The sequence below is a fragment of the Cannabis sativa genome, chromosome 2 (assembly GCF_029168945.1).
Source record: "Cannabis sativa cultivar Pink pepper isolate KNU-18-1 chromosome 2, ASM2916894v1, whole genome shotgun sequence".
NCBI classification, from domain to species: Eukaryota; Viridiplantae; Streptophyta; class Magnoliopsida; order Rosales; family Cannabaceae; genus Cannabis; species Cannabis sativa.
Genome location: NC_083602.1, coordinates 50,687,482 through 50,705,389, shown reverse-complemented (window position 1 = coordinate 50,705,389; position 17,908 = coordinate 50,687,482).

Genomic DNA, 17,908 nt, shown 5'->3' with positions numbered 1-17,908 from the left:
TTTCCTCCTGTTGCTAATGTTGCAGAAATGCAAGCCATGCTTGCAGGACCTGAATTGGTAAGTGATGAAAATTGGTACCCCGATACTGGTGCTACTCACCATTTAACACCTGAAATGGCTAATCTTCACACCAGCTGTCCCTACACTGGAAATGAGCAAGTCTATGTAGGTAATGGAGCAGGACTGGGCATTGAACATATAGGTAACTCCTCTATCTTATCTCCTTTCTCATTACAACAATTATATCTTCAAAATCTGCTGCATGTTCCTACAATAACCAAAAATCTTCTAAGTGTTTCTTAGTTTGCTAAAGATAACCAAGTTTTCTTTGAGTTTCACCCCTCCTATTGTTGTGTTAAGGACATAGCAACCAAGAAGATCTTGTTGGCTGGGAACCTTGACCAAGGCTTGTACAAGTTTCAACCTATATCTCTCAACATTTCTCCAAGCCCTTCACTACAGACCAGTCACACTCAATCTCTCAACTCTCAGTGTCACAGCCATACTACAAGTAGCAATAATTCTTCTTTTTCTTTGTGGCACAGCAGGCTTGGCCACCCTGCTGCTAGAGTTGTAACATTGGCTCTATCCAAATGTAATATCCCTTTTTCTAATAAAAATGTCAGTGAAGTTTGTCAAGCTTGTTGCCTTGGAAAAACACATAAGCTACCTTTTCCTACATCCACTACACAATACAAAGCTCCTTTAGAATTGATACACTCTGACTTATGGGGTCCTGCCCCTATCAATTCATCAAGTGGATATAGATACTATATTAGCTTTGTTGATGCTCACACTAGGTATAATTGGATCTATTTGCTAAGGACTAAAGATGAGGCCCTCCCTACATTCACTAAATTCAAGGCACAGATAGAATTACAACTTGGAACCAAAATAATGTTGGGTTTTATGCCCTAAATAAAACTCATTTCAATATAATCAGATTTACTTATTAATATAGATCAGAAATAACATTTAATGTTGCATGGTTCACATGATTTATTTCATGATTATATGTACATAATGTATAAATTCATTTGAAACCCTTTTCACATACTTGATCCTGTTTATTGTGCCGTCAACACATTGGAAAGTAAACATGACTATGTGAATAAAGTTTCCTAGATTTATCAGACACAGGGTTTTACTGATATGATAATCTACAACAAGAGTTTACTTGCATTTGGAGAAGTGCTATGTTCTTTCCAGAGCATTGGTTAAAGTAAAGCTCAGGTTGGATGCATGGAGTATGCATCGGAAGGGACCGATATTGAACTTTGACTTAGATTTATTAAACTTACCGTAATATCTATTCAAGTCAATATCGCCTAGTTGATCCTAGATCAAATGATCTTAATCCTGTTATGATTAGGCTCAATCTTGAAAGGCTATTCGTGTTCTTTGATTTGTTAGTTAAGCCTACTTTTAGGTCAGGGTGATACGTACATTTTGGGAACACGGTAGTTCAATTGAGTGGGAGCGCTATCATAAACATGGAATCTATAGCTTCTATCTGGCGAATAGTAAGCAAAGGATGATCTCCTTCGAGCTTGACCAAACGAACATAAATGGTGGAGTACTCATTTCACATAAGCTGAAATATCATTTATACGGGGTCAAGTGTTTTAAGGAATAAATACATTGTAGGGTGTAACGGTAATTTAATCCCTTTACAGTGTAGATCATTCATATAGAGGATCATTGATCAAATTAGGATTATAACAATGGATAACTAATGATGTGTCTATATGGTGGAACATATAGAGCATTCTATATACTGAGAGTGCAATTCTAAGTTCTATGCGTGGATTCAACGAAGAATTAATAAGTTAGTGAATTTTAGTGTTAAATTCTTGATCTACTTATTGGAAGCTCGGTTATATAGACCCATGGTCCCCCCACTAGTTGAGATAATATTGCTTGTAAGACTCATGTAATTGGTTTTGATTAATCAATTATAATTCTCAAATTAGACTATGTCTATTTGTGAATTTTTCACTAAGTAAGGGCGAAATTGTAAAGAAAGAGTTTATAGGGGCATATTTGTTAATTATGATACTTTGTATGGTTCAATTAATAAATATGATAAATGACAATATTATTTAATAATTATTTATAGTTATTAAATAGTTAGAATTGGCATTTAAATGGTTGAATTAGGAAATTGGCATTTTTGAGAAAATCAGATACAAAAGGTGTTAAAATTGCAAAATTGCAAAAAGCAAGGCCCAATCCACTAAGTTTAGGGCCAGCCACTTTTGTAGGAAATTTAAACTGATTTTTTCATTATTTTAATGCCATATAATTCAAATCTAACCCTAGTAGGAATGCTATAAATAGATAGTGAAGGCTTCAGGAAAATTACACTTTTCTTCTGACTTTTTCTATTCAGAAAAGCGAGCCTTCTCTCTCCCTATCTTTAGTGACCACTCTCTCTTCTTCCTTAGAATTTCGAAATCCTTAGTGATTTGAGTAGTGCCCACACACATCAAGTGATACCTCAATCATAGTGAGGAAGATCGTGAAGAAAGATCATCAGCAAAGGAGCTTCAGCATCAAAGATTCAGAGAAAGAGATCCAGGTTCAGATATTGATAATGCTCTGCTACAGAAAGGAATCAAGGGCTAGATGTCTGAACGGAAGGAGTCATTATATTCCGCTGCACCCAATGTAAGGTTTCTTAAACTTTATATGTGTTTATTTCATCGTTTTAGAAAGTTCATATTTAGGATGTTAATAAACATACTTGTGAGTAGATCTAAGATCCTGGTAAAATAATATCCAACAACTGGCCTCAGAGCCATGGTAATTGATTTACTTGCAAGAAATTTGGACTTTAAAACGATTGTTTGTATGTTCTTTGGATGGTATCATGTTGTATTGAGTGTTATTTGATGATTGATTGATGATTGTGAAATTTTCGTGAAAAATAATTGTTATTTCGTTTCTGGAATTATTTTTATTGGATAGTATGGAAAAAATTAAGCAAGTTAGCCTTTTACAGAACTCAATTTGGATTTTATTTGAATTAGTTATGATTTTTTGAAGATTTGACAAAATCGAAATTTGTCTTGATAGTTTTCTGCGATCGCAGAACTGTCCGTACAGTTTCGAATTTTTCCTATTTTCTTCAATTTTTCATACTTTTTCATGGAATTAGCTTCCAATTTTTTGTATGGTTTTGTATATATACTATTACTATTCCTAATTCAATTCTAATTATCATTTTGAATTAATTTAATTTTTTTTTAATTTAATTCAAGATATTAGTGTAATTTGAATTTGAATAGAATTAGTATTTATCTTTTTGCTTAAAAATCTATCTTATTTTTAAATTTGATTATATTTTTTTTAAATTTAAGGTCAGATATTTTAAGATATTTATAATATTTTTTAAGATATTTATAATATCTTTTAAGATATTTAAAAATATCTTATCTTTTAAGATATTTATAATATCTTTTAAGATATTTTAAAAATATCTTATCTTTTAAGATTTTTTAATTAAATCTTTTTAGATATTTTGACCTTATTTAAATTTAAAATAAGATATTTATAATCATGTAATTTTAAATAGATGTAAGATATTTTGCTAATTTTTTTTAAATTTTGTTATTTTATTTATTTAAATTACATTTAAAATTTGAAAAAGATATTTATTTATCTTTTCTAATTTTTTATTTAATTTTTATTTATAAAATAATATTTAAAATTTAAAAGTAGTTAGCAAATTTTTGAAATGATATTTAGGTTGGTTGAAACCTAATTTTTCAAAATTGTAGGTTTAATTTTAAATTTAAATATTTAATTAATTTTCGAAATTTTTTTTTAAATTTTTTTTATTTTTTTTCGAAAATCTTTTTTAATAATATTTCGAAATTAATTATTTAATTTAAAATTAAATAAATCCTACATCCAACTATCCAGCTAACCCTGTTGCAGGAGTATGTGTTTTAGCTTGTTTGTAAGTTTTTAAAACCTATTATTACTTGATTGCAAATAGCCATGGTTACCTTTTGCCAGATCTAATGATCTGATGGCTCCCTTGGTCAAGATAATAATTTGTAACGGTATATTTACAATCTTCTTTCATCCGTGTATGACCTAAGCAACATGATAGGACCCATCCAAAGTGTGCACTGTGTGAGCCTATGTGTTTAATTTTATTATAGATGCATATAGGTTAATGTTGCTAAAATAAATTATCATAGTTATTGATAGAATTTATTTAGGCCCATTTAGTTTTTGGGCCTATTCAATTAATAACAGTTGTTCTTATTAAGGTTAAATTCCTCTCTTTTGGGCCTTGTGTGAGAGTTGGGAGCCATAGAAGTGGGTACGACATACTGAACCCAGCACCCCCTCACACAAACCACCCCAATTGTGAAGGCCCATTTGCCTAATTTGAATGACTGTACTAGGTTAATTACACTAGTTTAACCTAATTAAAATTGATTAGCAACATAATTAATTTCATTTATTTTGAAATTAATTTAAGAAAAATATAGTTTAAAGAATTATTTTTTATTCTAAGCTAAACTATATGTATTTTCTTGTATTTAATTAAATATAGAATTATAACCATCTAGATTCTTTCTGGAACTTAATTTAAATTTTTCATTAAATATTCTTATTTAAGTTGATATTTAGTTATCTACAACTAACCAACTTAAATGCAATATCTTTTGAATTCAAAATTTCAAAATTAAGTTGAGGAATTTTAGGCATTGGTTATTAAGATTCTTTAGATATTTTTAAGTTAATATCTTTTCGAATATTAACTTAAAATGGAATATTTTCAAATTAAGTGGTTACAACTTAATTTTTGATATTTAATTAAATTTAAATTTAAAAAAATATTTAAGTTCTAGATTTTTTCTAATACAACTTAAATTAGATATTTTTTCAAATTTTGTGGAAAAGATACTTAGTCAAATAAGATATTTTCTAGATAGTTATTTCTAGACTACTTATTATTTCTAATATTAAATAGGAAAATATTATAAATTGTGAAATTAATTATTTAATTAATTTTGGTACAATTTATTTTAAGTATATTTTTCCTAGTATTAAACTAGAGATTAATAATTAAGCCTTCTCTAAACTTAATTATTTATTTCTTGAATTTAATACATTTAATTAATTTGAAAATTAAATATCTAAGTTGATTTTTATCATCATACTTAAATATTTCTTTTTCATGACATTTAATTAAATAGAAAATTATTTTTAGTTGAAATTTATTTTTTTCAACTAAATTTAAATAATTTTCAAAATATTTTTTTTATTAATCAAATTTCGAAATTGCATTTCTTAAATGCTGGAATTTCGAATTTTATTTAAAAAATAGATTAAGTTGTAAATTAATTATTTTAATTAATTCTTGGATCAACTTAAATCAATGATTTTTTCATTTATTGATTAATTTAAAATAAATTGAATTAAAGTATATTATTAGAAATTGAATTAATTAGTCAAAGAAAAATCTAGATAGATGATATTTTTGCTTGAAGTATTTTTCTAGTGTATTTAATTAAATAGAAAATTAATATTTAAGTTGATTTTCATCATCATACTTAAATATTTGAAATTTTTCTTATATATTTAATTAAATAGGAAAATTATATTTTTTGTTGTAAATTAATTTTATTAATTAATTTTGGGCCAACATTAAATTAGAATAATTTTTCCCGGATTTATTTTTTATTTTAATATGCATTTTTCGAAAATTGTATTCTTAAATACTTTAATTTTTCGAAATGCAATATATATTTATAGAAAATTAAATTTGAGTTGTAAATTAATTTAAATTAATTTTGTAACAACTTAAATTGAATATTTTTCTAAATATTTATTGGAAATTATTACTAAGATGGAAATAATTCATATTATTTTCATATCCATCTAAGTAAAATTTATAAATATTAAATTAAAATTTATATTTAGAATTTTTCATTCTAAATTGGAAATTTTAAATAAATATATATTTAAAATAAATAGATTAAATAAAGAGAATCAAAGAAAATACAACTCACTTTAAATAATGAGCTTGATTATTATTAAGATATTCGATCTCCATTGTTGGTCTTACAAAAGTTAAATGTTTTCAATATAACCTCGAGACGCTAGACTTCGTCCCCCTATGGATGGTTATTCGTTGAACGCATTTAACACCGTAAGATTTCATTTGATAAGTGTTTTGTAAGTTTTCGTCTCTATTAGACTCTCCCCTACGGTGACTACTTAGAGATAAACTTATGAAACATGAAACAATGGTGGAAGCTCACAAAATGAGAATAACCTTGACTCTCGCCTACCGGGACAACGTTGGATTCTTATTTTGATCGAATAAAAGGTTGCTAGAATGGTTTCTATTTTAGAAGAGCTGACAACTCTATTCAATAAATGATGCTTTGACTCTCGCCTCCTAGGGACCTTTGTATCAGTTTGTTGAAAACCTTGGAAATTATTTAGGATTGTATGTTTTAGTATTTTCACTAGTCATTCCTACTTGCTATATGCTTATAATTTCTGAATTGTGTATGAATTTATATTGAACCATGTTATTTTCTGTTATTAAGTTGTAGTTTGATTTCGAATCTTCATTGTTGGTCTAACATGTTTTTTTTTTCTAATGAGATAAATCCCTAATGGATTTTCACCATTAGACATACATAATAGTGTAAGATCTCGAAAGATAAGTATTGTATATGCGACATCTAACTGTTCATCAATTGATGACACCTTAGACTAGTATTTTTACAATATGAAACAAGAAGATTACATAAATAAGATTACTTTGTCTTTCTCTAATCGAAGCATCGTTGGATTCTTATTTATAAACGAAATTATCCTAATTCCTCTTAGCTTATTCATTTCGAATTAGCTTCAAAACATATCATTGGATGAATGGTCTATAAATCATTTCATGTCATTATATTTTCTCTTAAGAAATTAAATGATGTATATGATTATAATCCCGAAATTCTATTCCCAATTGATATAAATCCTCAATCTTAGAAATCTCCTACTTGTATGGGCAAATCTGACTTAGAGTTTGTATTAGTAGTGGTGGTCCAAGAAAGAATTACTCATTATATTTGGTTGAATTTAAGTCTTTGACTTTAATTTTACAATCCAAACAGAAATTTTCTTATATTTCTAATTCCAGATACAATACAGTTACACTTTCTCAAGTGTTTAAATGTCCATCTTTTATTAATGGATTCAAACTGTATGGAATATGAGTTAGGTATTCTGTGATCAGGATCCACTTGCACTATTCTAAGAACTCTTTGATGTAACTAAACCTATGTCCTCAAAAGACACTACCACATTTTTTAATCTATGGCATTTGTATCTTGTTCATAGTGAATTTGACATGATCAATCTCTGCAAAGAGATAATATGCCTATATCCACTAAAAGTAGTTCATCTCATTCGCAGATGGATGTACATTCAGGGGTGGATATGAGTTTTTCGTTGTATTCTTAAGACGATAACTCTAGATTATACCTTTTAGCAAAGAAATTTGAAATGTTTGAAAAATTTCATTAATTTCTAGCAATAGTTAAAACCATTAAGGTAAGTGGTTAAAGATCTTGCGAACTGATAGGGGTGGAGAAATAGTTAGTAGATATGCGAGTTCAAAGATCATTAAATTGATTTTTGAATTATATCCAAACTTACCTCCTCAGAAATTTCGATTTGCATATTGATGATTAGTTACTAGTCGTTGCCTAAGTCCTTCTATGGTAATACAATTTCAGAATGATGTAATGGTTGTATACTTAATGTAAATCATTACTAGATTCATGGATGACCTAATCAAAATCTTAAGAAAGGCTAGAACTGTTAACCATGGTTTGTTAGCTTTTCTAAGTGATTAGGGGTGGACCATCCCATTGTCAATAGATAAGAAAGTGTTTGTTCAAACAAATACTACTTTCTAAGAAAATGACTAAGTCTGAAAAACAAGTAGCAAATAAAGGAGATATTTAATTCTTGATTCCAAAAGTGTTCTATCATCTTATATAACATATGATGATCCCACTGCCTCTGTTGTCTTGTCACAACCGAAGAGATCAATACCATTTAGTTTTCTTCGACATAATTCACGGTACCTTGTCATAGTGGGAGAGTTTCTAGGAACTCACCTTCTTATGACTTGGGAGACACAAGTGATTAAAATCCATTGTGAGTTTAAACAAGTAATGGATTGTCAAGATAAGAAACTAATAAGAAAGTCAATAGAACTATGGTTTAATCCATTCACATGGAATAACCTAAAGTTTTCTATTACAAGGACATAAAAGGAAATTTTCGTTTATAAGTCCATTCAATGGACTGAACAAAACTTCCTGTTCCTAGTATTATAGGTTTGAGTTTATCTAAACCTATGGCTTGTGGTATACCTGGTAATTACTTACTCTAATGCAAGCAACTTAAGTAAGAATCTTTGAAGCATTTTCTTTCTAATGGCAATCTATAGAAGCTTCACAACTTCTTAGGCATAGATTTTATTTATCTAAGGAAAAGTCTTAACTATTCCAGAAAAGATAAAGCCATGAAAGAATTTCTTACATCAACAGTGAGAGGTCTTAGATATGCTTTTGTATGCCTTAGACCAGACACCTGCTGTTGAGTGGGAGTAATGAGTAGGTATCAGATTAATCCAGGAGAAGAACATTGGAAGACAATCAAGTAAATCTTAAGATAAAGAAGAGGAACTATATGTTAGTCTATAAGAGTGTGTTTAAAAACTCTTAGACTACACCATATCAGATTTCGAAATTTGCCTTAGTGCTAGAAAATCTTTACGATAAGATGGTGGTTACTGCTGGGGTGGAATAGTGATTTTGGAGAAGTTTAAAAACCTATCTGAAGTCTCTAGGTCTACCAGAGAGAGACTGAATGTTAAAGCTGCAGGAAAGGTACTTATTCAGTCTAAGGAAAGTTCTATACATCTTTGGCACCATTCCAAATTGCCTTAAACTACTAGTGTTAATTTCCTGATTAACCAAAACTAGTTGCCAAAGGTATAGAATCCAGTATCCCAAGAGAGTAGACATATAGAGAGGAATTTCACATTATCAATGATTTTGTGATTAAGGAAGAGTAATGGTGGAGAAAAGGTTGTGGTTAATTCAACCTTTCAGATCCTATTATGAGGAGTTTACTACTACTACACTTGATTTGTATATCAAGGTGTTGAGATTATTTGAAACGCACTTTTTGTTTTATATTAGTGCAAGTGGGAGTTTGTTGGGTTTTATGCCCTAAATAAAACTCATTTCAATATAATCGATTTACTTATTAATATAGATCGTAAATAACATTTAATGTTGCATGGTTCACATGATTTATTTCATGATTATATGTACATAATGTATAAATTCGTCCGACACCCTTTTCACATACTTGATCCTGTTTATTGTGCCGTCAACACATTGGAAAGTAAACATGACTATGTGAATAAAGTTTCCTAGATTTATCAGACACAGGGTTTTACTGATATGATAATCTACAACAAGAGTTTACTTGCATTTGGAGAAGTGCTATGTTCTTTCCGAGCATTGGTTAAAGTAAAGCTCGGAGTTGGATGCATGGAGTATGCATCGGAAGGGACCGATATTGAACTTTGACTTAGATTTATTAAACTTACCGTAATATCTATTCAAGTCAATATCGCCTAGTTGATCCTAGATCAAATGATCTTAATCCTGTTATGATTAGGCTCAATCTTGAAAGGCTATTCGTGTTCTTTGATTTGTTAGTTAAGCCTACTTTTAGGTCAGGGTGATACGTACATTTTGGGAACACGGTAGTTCAATTGAGTGGGAGCGCTATCATAAACATGGAATCTATAGCTTCTATCCGGCGAATAGTAAGCAAAGGATGATCTCCTTCGAGCTTGACCAAACGAACATAAATGGTGGAGTACTCATTTCACATAAGCCGAAATATCATTTATACGGGGTCAAGTTGTTTTAAGGAATAAATACATTGTAGGGTGTAACGGTAATTTAATCCCTTTACGGTGTAGATCATTCATATAGAGGATCATTGATCAAATTAGGATTATAACAATGGATAACTAATGATGTGTCTATATGGTGGAACATATAGAGCATTCTATATACTGAGAGTGCAATTCTAAGTTCTATGCGTGGATTCAACGAAGAATTAATAAGTTAGTGAATTTTAGTGTTAAATTCTTGATCTACTTATTGGAAGCTCGGTTATATAGACCCATGGTCCCCCCACTAGTTGAGATAATATTGCTTGTAAGACTCATGTAATTGGTTTTGATTAATCAATTATAATTCTCAAATTAGACTATGTCTATTTGTGAATTTTTCACTAAGTAAGGGCGAAATTGTAAAGAAAGAGTTTATAGGGGCATATTTGTTAATTATGATACTTTGTATGGTTCAATTAATAAATATGATAAATGACAATATTATTTAATAATTATTTATAGTTATTAAATAGTTAGAATTGGCATTTAAATGGTTGAATTAGGAAATTGGCATTTTTGAGAAAATCAGATACAAAAGGTGTTAAAATTGCAAAATTGCAAAAAGCAAGGCCCAATCCACTAAGTTTAGGGCCAGCCACTTTTGTAGGAAATTTAAACTGATTTTTTCATTATTTTAATGCCATATAATTCAAATCTAACCCTAGTAGGAATGCTATAAATAGATAGTGAAGGCTTCAGGAAAATTACACTTTTCTTCGACTTTTCTATTCGAAAACTGAGCCTTCTCTCTCCCTATCTTTAGCTGACCACTCTCTCTCTTCTTCCTTAGAATTTCGAAATCCTTAGTGATTTGAGTAGTGCCCACACACATCAAGTGATACCTCAATCATAGTGAGGAAGATCGTGAAGAAAGATCATCAGCAAAGGAGCTTCAGCATCAAAGATTCAGAGAAAGAGATCCAGGTTCAGATATTGATAATGCTCTGCTACAGAAAGGAATCAAGGGCTAGATGTCTGAACGGAAGGAGTCATTATATTCCGCTGCACCCAATGTAAGGTTTCTTAAACTTTATATGTGTTTATTTCATCGTTTTAGAAAGTTCATATTTAGGATGTTAATAAACATACTTGTGAGTAGATCTAAGATCCTGGTAAAATAATATCCAACAAATAAAAACACTACAATCTGACTGGGGGGTGAATTCAGATCCTTTACAACACTTCTTGAAAATTCTGGGATTGTGCACAAGCTTGCTTGTCCACATACTCATGAACAGAATGGAGTTGTTGAAAGGAAACACAGGCACATAGTTGAAACAGGTCTCACCTTACTTGCACAAGCCTCTCTACCCTTGAAATATTGGGATGAAGCCTTTAGGACAGCCACCTATCTCATTAATAGGATGCCTACACCTGTCCTACAAAATCTCTCTCCCATTGAAGCATTATTTCATACACCACCTAATTACTCTATGCTCAAAATTTTTGGTTGTTTGTGTTATCCTAATCTTAGGCCTTACAATAAAAACAAACTACAATATAGATCTACACCTTGTGTATTTCTAGGGTATAGTATGTCTCATAAAGGTTACAAGTGTTTGTCTAAAGACAAAAGACTATACATCTCGAGAGATGTTGTCTTTGATGAGAGTCAATTTCCTTATGCTCACACTGCTGCTATGCAAACAAAAGCATACTCTCAAAGACTCCATCGTCACAACAGGTTTACCACCTGTTCATTGTGTGCCTTCATCTCCCATTCCTACATCTCCATCGGTGCCTCACACCTTATCTACTCCCTCAAATTCTGTCCAACAGCAACCTAATTCTCCAATTATTCCTACTATTAGTGTTCAACCGTGCACCCATACTGATGCTGCAGTACCAACAGTTCCCAGTCACACCAGTAGCAATACTGCTGCACCAGTATCCACAACTTCCAGTCCACAGCCTACATCTCTCCCAACTATTTCTACTCACCCAATGGCCACCAGATTAAAAGCTGGTATTCGAAAACCAAAGGCTCTTTTGGCTGTTTGTGAACCAAAAACAGTCAAACAAGCCCTTCAAGAACCACATTGGAACAATGCCATGAGTACTGAAGTTGTTGCTCTAAAAAAGAACAAAACATGGATTGTTGTACCTAGACCAGCAGACAAAGTCCCTATTGGTTGCAAATGGGTGTTTAGAATTAAATTAAATGCAGATGGGAGTCTTGAAAGGTTTAAAGCTAGGCTTGTAGCTAAAGGTTATCATCAACAAGCAGGCTTTGATTTTCAAGAAACATTTAGCCCTGTGGTAAAGGCTGTCACTATTCGAGTTGTTCTTACTATTGCTATTACAAAAGGGTGGAAAGTAAGACAACTTGATATCAATAATGCATTTCTCAATGGTGATCTGCAAGAAGAAATCTACATGGAACAACCACCTGGCTTTGTTGACCCTGAGTTTCCAGATCATGTTTGTAAACTTCAAAAGGCCATTTATGGTCTCAAACAAGCTCCTAGAGCTTGGTTTGAAAAGTTATCCTCTGTTCTGTTGCACTATGGTTTTCAGTCATCCAAAGCTGATCATTCTCTCTTCATCAAGGTAACTAACTCGTGTTCTCTCTATGTGTTAGTCTATGTTGATGATATCTTAATCATGGGCAGTGATGACATCATGGTTAATCATCTTGTTGCTGATCTGAGTTCTACCTTTGCCTTAAAAGATCTTGGGTTTGTCAACTATTTTCTGGGCATTCAAGTTGTTCCTACAGCAGAGGGTGTTCTCCTCTCTCAAACAAAATACTTGCAAGAGATTCTTTGCAAAGCTGATATGCAAAATGTCAACACACAAAATACTCCAATGAATAGTGGCTTGAAGCTCTCCAACTATGGTAGTGAACCAGTCAAGGATGCCACTCTCTATCGATCCATTGTTGGAGCCCTTCAATATGCAACTGTGACAAGGCCTGAAATTGCATACTCTGTCAACAAAGTATGTCAATTTATGCATCAGCCTCTTTTATCACATTGGATGGCAGTCAAGAGGATTCTCAGGTATCTTGCAGGTACTCTTGATTATGGCCTTCTCATCAAGACAGCTCCTGATTTTTCCATTGAAGCCTTTTGTGATGCTGATTGGGCTTCGGATCCCGATGATCGGAGGTCCACAACAGGGTATTGCATTTATTTTGGAAAGAACTTAGTGCACTGGAAATCTCAGAAACAAACAACCATCAGTCAGTCCTCTACTGAGGCTGAGTTTCGAAGCTTGGCAAGTGTAGTCACTGAAGTTACTTGGCTGCAATCATTACTTCAGGAATTACATGTTTCATCTCCTGGTGTCCCTTCCATCTGGTGCGACAATCAAAGTACAGTACTTCTTACAGCCAATCCAATTCTTTATGCTCGCACAAAGCATATTGAGTTGGATTTATACTTTGTTCGAGACAAGGTTTTACAACATCAGATTCAAGTCAAACATGTGCCTTCTCATGCTCAATTGGCTGACTGCTTAACTAAACCTATCTCCAGCTCCTTGTTCAGTAGTATTCGATCCAAACTCAGTGTTGTTTCTAAAGCTACACTGAGTTTGAGGGGGGCTGTCAAGGAATATCAACAGTCCAAGGAGTTAGTTAATTCAGTTAGTCTTAATTCTGTTAGTAACTGTTCCTAATCTGTTAGGATCATAACTAACTCTTATCTTTGCTTGATTCTGTTATGGGTTCTGTTATGAGTGTTGTATATAAACCATGTACTGTACTCTTTTCATTCAATAAGACAGAATGCACTTCTTCATTTCTCTCTGTGTTTCAATTGCTTTTACTTCTTGATTGTATCTTTACAGACTTGTTTTCCTTTTTGTTAATTGTCTCAAAAAGTTTTTACAAAGTTACATATGAACTTTTTTATAAACTTTAGAGTGACGTTTGGTTGGAAGTAATAAAATGGAATAGAATGAAAAGAAAATAATTTTTATTTTATTCCTTTTTAATTTTAATTTCTCGCAAAATGTTTAAGTCTTTCAATATGGTATCAGAGCCAAATTGGCCCTAGTTAATAGCTAATGTATTTACCAACTTTGGTGATCTTTCAAACACCAGCAACAATGACGTACAACAACCTGGTCTACAACAATCCAGAAGGAAGGATGTTGATGACTCCTTTTTTATCTACTTTAGTCATGGTCTTTCGATAAAATTCAATGACTACAATTATCTACTCTAGAAGTAGCAAGTCCTTGCATCAATCCGTGAAAGTCGTCTCCAGCATTACATTTAGGGACATAATCTACCGTCAAAGTTTCTTCATGATGAATATCGTGCTCTCAATAAGATCAACTCGGTGTATCTCAACTAGGAATCTCAAGGATCAGTTCATAGTGTCCTATTTGCTCTCTTCAATGATTCTAAGCTTGCTTACTCAAATGGTAGGATGTGATTTTGTAAGTTAGATCTGATTAACTCTGCAGAGTATTTTACTCTACAGGTGAGAGCTAAGATTCTTGAGTTTCAAACTAAGCTACCAAATCTTAAGAAAGGATCTCTATCTCTCAGTGAATATCTTCTCAAAGTCAATGAATTTGTGGATCTTCTTGGTTAAGTTGGAGAGCTCTTGTCACCAAAGGATCACATAGAAGTCATATTTAAGGGCCTCCTGAGTGAAATTGGCACTTTTGTCATATCCACTAACACTAGGACTGAATATTACACGGTTACAGAGATTAAGACTATTAAGAAGAGTGAAAAGGAAGTTGACATGACAACTCGCATTTCCATTCTAGACTAGCAAGATCCAGTTCTTAAAGCTAATCTCGTTAACTATGGGAGAGCCAACTTCAGACCACTTCCATTTCCACTCTATAATAGGTTTTACAATAATCCTCAAGCCCAAAGCAAGAGAGGAGGCTTTCGTGGCTATGATCCTCAAGGTGAGAATCCTAACTATCAGTCATTTGGCAATAATTCTAAGTTCTTTAGAAATAATAGAGGCAACTTCCACTCATGATCAGCTTGAGGGGTATATTTTTCACTCCAAAAAGCAGACCTCAAAGTCACTTGTGCTTTAAAATTAGACACACTATACTAAGCTGCTTTTACAGATTTGATAAGAACTTTACAAGTGTTACTAGTAATCCTCCTAGTTCTAACAATCCATCTCAGGTGCATGCTAATGTGATGACCAATACAACTAGTTGGATACAAATTGGTACCCTAACTCGGGTACTACCAATCACTACACACCAAAACCTTCAAACATTGCTTCCAACTCAAATTACAATGACCCTGATCAGATGTTTGTGGGAGATGGAAGAAGTTTACATGTTAAGTATATAGGTCACTCATTAGTTATTTCTAATATCTTTAATCCACTATTGATTCTAAATAATTTACTTCATGTCCCTAACATAACAAATAACTTGTTGATAATTCTAAATATAGCATAATTTTTACATTTCCCATAAGAGATGGTCTTATTTATGGAAATTATGGGTCAAGTCTACTTTTTTTTTAGACGTTAGCCAGACTCCTTTTTTTTAAAAAAAAAAATAATAAAACATGCATTGATAGATAAAATTAAATCTCGTGGTCATTACAAAAAAAATATTTGTTGAAATAGAGAAAACAGAGAAGCAATCATACTCATTGTGGGTAAAGACTCACTTTGCCACATTATGGGCAATAAAATTACAAATTCTAAGAGTACTATAAAATAAACAACCAACAAAATAAAAGGAGGTATTTTTACAAAAAGAAGAGTAGTTCACAATCTCTTATCTAGCCTCCTTGTCGGTGAGTATTAATTACTATCCTAGAGTCGATTTCTACAATAATGAAATTAATTACAACCTTTAACCTTTGTCATTTTCAGCGCCAAACAATAAGCAATCGCCTCTCCATAAAGAGCAACAGAAAAATCTAACTTTGTGGTGTTTACCTAAGCCACCTTGCCTTCGTGATTTCTAGCTATAATCACAATACACATGTTTTTTTATCTCTACTTTAAGATCACAATTCAATTTAAATCAATTTTAAGAAGAAAGACGTCATTCATGCAATACAAGATCAAAATTGAAGTTGAGAGAATAGTAATATATATAGAATATATAATATTTATTTATTTTCTATTATTTATAGAGATGGCTTTACGTAAAATGGATGGCCAATTTACTTCTTTTGGTGTTGACATCTACAATATATCTTTGAATTTTCCTTTATGGAAAACATATATTCAAGTTTTCAACTTTGCAAAGATAATATATCCCATCTTTATATGATAAATATTTTTAACCTTTTATCTACTTCATCAATTTTAATTTTAATAATCATTATATCTTTAGGTAGTGCAATAAGTTATCAAATGATGCTTTTATTTATTCTTTTTTTTTTCTTAAATCTAAAATATATAATATTCTTATACATAGCTATAGCTCTTATTTTTTTTTTAAAAAAAAATAAGTAATTAATTATAACCACCTAGGCATGCATAATAAAAAGGTAATAATTTAATGGAATTAAACAATGTATGGGCATAACTTTAATTAGTGTTATGCTATAAGTTGGTACTTATGAATGAATTAATATATATGTCTTATCTTATCTTTTGACTTTTTTACTTTGCGTTTCTTATTAGATTAAAATATTGTATGATGAAAGAACCGTTAATTGATTTTTTGGTCTATTTTTTAATGTTTAGGGGTTTATATTAAATTGTAGTAATTTTTCTTAAGTATTATTAATGTGATGCCTTCTTATAAATAATAACATATTGAGAAGAGATAATAATTCAACATTAGAAACTAATACAAATTAGCTAAATATTGTAAATAATTAAGATATATAAAATCAAACATGACTCCTAATTAATTAATCCTCTTCTAGAAATAATTTGACATCTTCAAGATCTCTATTATTTTAGCTTCACAAAATATGGAAAATAAAGACAAAAAACAAATATTACTGTCCTAATAATGAATATGATTGGCCATGTCAACCAACAAATAATATAGTAAAGACAGTGTTATAAAAAAATTTAATAAGTTCCAACTTGATTTAGTTATAAATAAAAATAAACTTCACATTATAATAATTATGTTATAATATTTTAAATTTGTTTTGTCATAAAAATTAAAATTTTCATATTTATCTAAAATTATTATTTTCTTTATTTTTAGTTATTATCAAAGTTCTTTTTTTAAATCATCAACTTATTATCAAAGTTTTAAATTTTTAAATAGATAATAATTAATTTGAAACCTTCTTTGTTTAAATTTTAGATTAGGAGTTAATTAGAGATCAAAATATTTATGGCTACATTTTTATTGAATTATTATATCATTTAACACAATTCACATGTAAATATTATATGATATAGCATAAAATAAGTATACAAATCATTAATTACTATCTCTCTAATATACATATATAGAGTTATATTTTATACTGATATATGTAGCTATATATATAAACACTAAGCATATACAATCAATTATGTATACTGTCTTATTATTTATAGTAATTATTTTTAATATGTAGATATATAGTATAGCACTAATATATTATATAATTACAAAATAATTTTTTTATTAGATCTCAAATTATTTCTCATTTCTTTATCTTTTATCATTTAAAATTTGACAAATTACCATTTCTTGGTGATCAACAAAAGATTTGTCAAATTTGAATGACTTTGTATATTCAAAGAAAAAACTGTTGTTGACTAAATTTATTTATTTCCACTATTACTATTTATTCCAATATTATTCTTATTATTTCTTCTTCATAAATAATTTGTGTTATATAATATGGATGGTGAGAAAATCATGCTCATACAAATCTTTTTCCGAACTAAAACTTTACATAATGATAGCTCTAGCTAGGGCTATATTATTCCACACCACATTTCAAAGGTGTAGTCTTTCAAGTCTTTTTCTCTCTTTTTT